The following is a 2,657-nucleotide window of genomic DNA, read 5'->3' on the forward strand; positions in this document are numbered from 1 at the left end:
GATATATTGGTGCCGCCTCCCTTCTCTGCTGACGTCGTAGTCAGCATTTGGCCAATCGCGGCAGGCCGATCACTGCGACGCTTTCGTTCGCTCACGTCGCCTATAGTCATGAACAATTCACTCCGTGCACCCTCGGTCAAAATCTGTGACGTTCCGGTGACGTATTGGAAGAGCTGTCAAAGCCCCAAAAGACAAAAAGAAAAAAGAAAAAAAAATGACTGGGCAAGCAAAGGCAAACCTTGGAGCAAAGGCCATGGTTCGCGCGATCTATCACAGCTGGCAGCATTTATCATCATCGCCATTTCAAGAAGGTGAAAGTACTCCGTAAGAAACGATACTTTAGTAGTGATACGCCACAAAATCATCGTACGTTTCCGGACCGGTAAATGCCGGTGGCTACGGGTCACGTGGTCACTTGGTTGGTTCCGATATGGGTCACGCGGTCATGTGACACCGTGACGTCACGCGATAAACGAAGTCACATGACGCCCGTGACTTCATGGGTTCTATGTCTTGTCCGTGACGTTACGTTGCACTACGCATGAGCGTAACTCTTCCTTGTGATGCTTTTCTGTAACACTTTTCCGTAACGTTTCTCGCAACGGGGAAAAGTAGTCCCCGTTCATAGCATGGACTACATTAAAAATTAACGGAGAACAGGAACCACCTTGATTTCTGCGGTCAGTTCTCCCAGCGCGCAACATCTTAAGCAGGAGATTCTAAAACTGGGTTCCCAGGAACATGGGTTCCCCAGGGGGCTTTCGGCTGTCCCCGAGCGCCCGAATTTTCTTGGTCTTACCCTAAGCAAGAGCGGCGTTCCCTTTTAGCACTATTTCAGCACATCTGGGCCACTCATTGAGGCCCAACTACGAGAAAGACACCGTCATCAATCGTTTATATTGTATGTTTGCTTCTGCACTGCTTTGTTGCATCAATGACGAGACTGGGGGAGGCGTTTCTTGGCTGCCATCCAAGGCACCTAGCTGTTCCTCGAGATTGAAAACGTTTAGTACTCCCAATGCGGCGACAAGGCGCGCCGCGCGGATTGGGATTAGAAAAAGACGTCCTTGAAAGCAAGATTACACCTCGTGCGCCAAAATTTATCCGCATAATCATTCCATCCTCGACACCATACACCAACACGCTGTTTAAAAACAAACTTGCGTTTCTGAGCACGCGCAGTGTTCAGACCTGGTGTGTTGGTCTATTGGCGACTCCAGCGAAATCGACGCCTCCTAGCCGCTGGAACAGAAAACTGCAGCGGCACGTTCGCTCGCCAGCCTTCTCTAGCGAACCAGATATTCACGGCACCTCGCGCAGTCAAAAGGCGAAGCCTCGAAAATAGGTTCGATAACATGGGATGACAATCGCCAATACGCAGGGTGGCGTGTCGGCGAAAAGAGCGGCCTGGTGGCGTACTACGAGGCGTGCCGCGCGGGTGGGGACTCGAGCACCGTCGGCCGCTACTCCACGAGCCTCGTGCGCGGCTCCCGGGCCCTCTCGTATGTGCGGCCTCGCGGCGCAGCTCGTTTCGTGGCCGACCTCCGACGCCGGGTGCCTGTCGCCTGCCTCGTTCTCTGGGACGTCGAGAACGACGACTGGCCGGCCGTCTGCAGACCGGGCCTGCCGTACGGCATCTCCAGGACCCTCTGGAAACTGCGGCGAGGGCCACGGCGATGGCCCATGGGCTCACCGCAACCGCCAATCGTGTCTGGTTAATCCTGGAGCCTAACGACGTACAGCGGATAGCGTGCCGGAGATCTCTAAAGTCATGGGCGATGGCTGTCAGGCAGTGCTCTTCGTGTTTTCTTTTTTTCTTCTTTTGTCTCGTTCTTTTTTTTAATACGTGATATAATCCGTGAGCCTAGATTGAGAAAGTACATTTTTCAAATGATGTTTATAAAGTCTGGCGCGAATGCAGAATTATAATGCTCGGTCTTCTAGCTTCTTTCGTTTGTATATTTTACTCAATACGATTGGTGGAACGCAATTGCAGAATAAATATTGAAGAAAAGAAAAAGGGGAATCACTTGACTTTTCCGGCTAGTAAAGTTGTAAACATGAAACACATCTGTTTTGAAGTGTCTCAAAAGGCTGCCTGAGATTCTCTGATCTATCGTTCACCTCCGATGGCCTTCGATGATTTCGATGACCGCCGTTTTTCTGAAATTCCCTTCAATCCCTCTCCCTTCGCCGTTTCTATGACATCGCCAGCATTGCACGCGATCTCCGACAGATACAGAAATTCCCAATCTAAATCCACGCGTAAACACGGGGAGAAAGTCAAATCCAGACACGCGCGCTATCGGCGCTGTGGACTCTTCCCTCGGGGTCGTGCTTAGCCGCCGCTTCCCACGATCCGGAGAGCGAAGAGGTCGTCGCTGAAAGTCTATAGAGCTATCTCAGGCCCGTTGGACGATCCAGTCGTGTCCGCAACCTCTCCGCCGCCAGACAAAGGGGTTTCCTACGGACACCGCCGGCTCTGAAACCCATACTTCGTTACGCCACGAGATGGACTGCAGGGGAAGCGACGAACCATCTCAGCCAATCCGGCGATCTACGTTTGTCACGTGACTTTACGCACGCGCGTCCCTCTGCCTATAACCGGAAGTGCGAGGGCCAAGCTCCAGACCCTGGATTGGCTCCAGTGGCTGGTA

The sequence above is a fragment of the Ixodes scapularis genome, unplaced genomic scaffold (genome assembly GCF_016920785.2).
Source record: "Ixodes scapularis isolate PalLabHiFi unplaced genomic scaffold, ASM1692078v2 PGA_scaffold3__209_contigs__length_174095766, whole genome shotgun sequence".
Lineage (NCBI taxonomy): Eukaryota > Metazoa > Arthropoda > Arachnida > Ixodida > Ixodidae > Ixodes > Ixodes scapularis.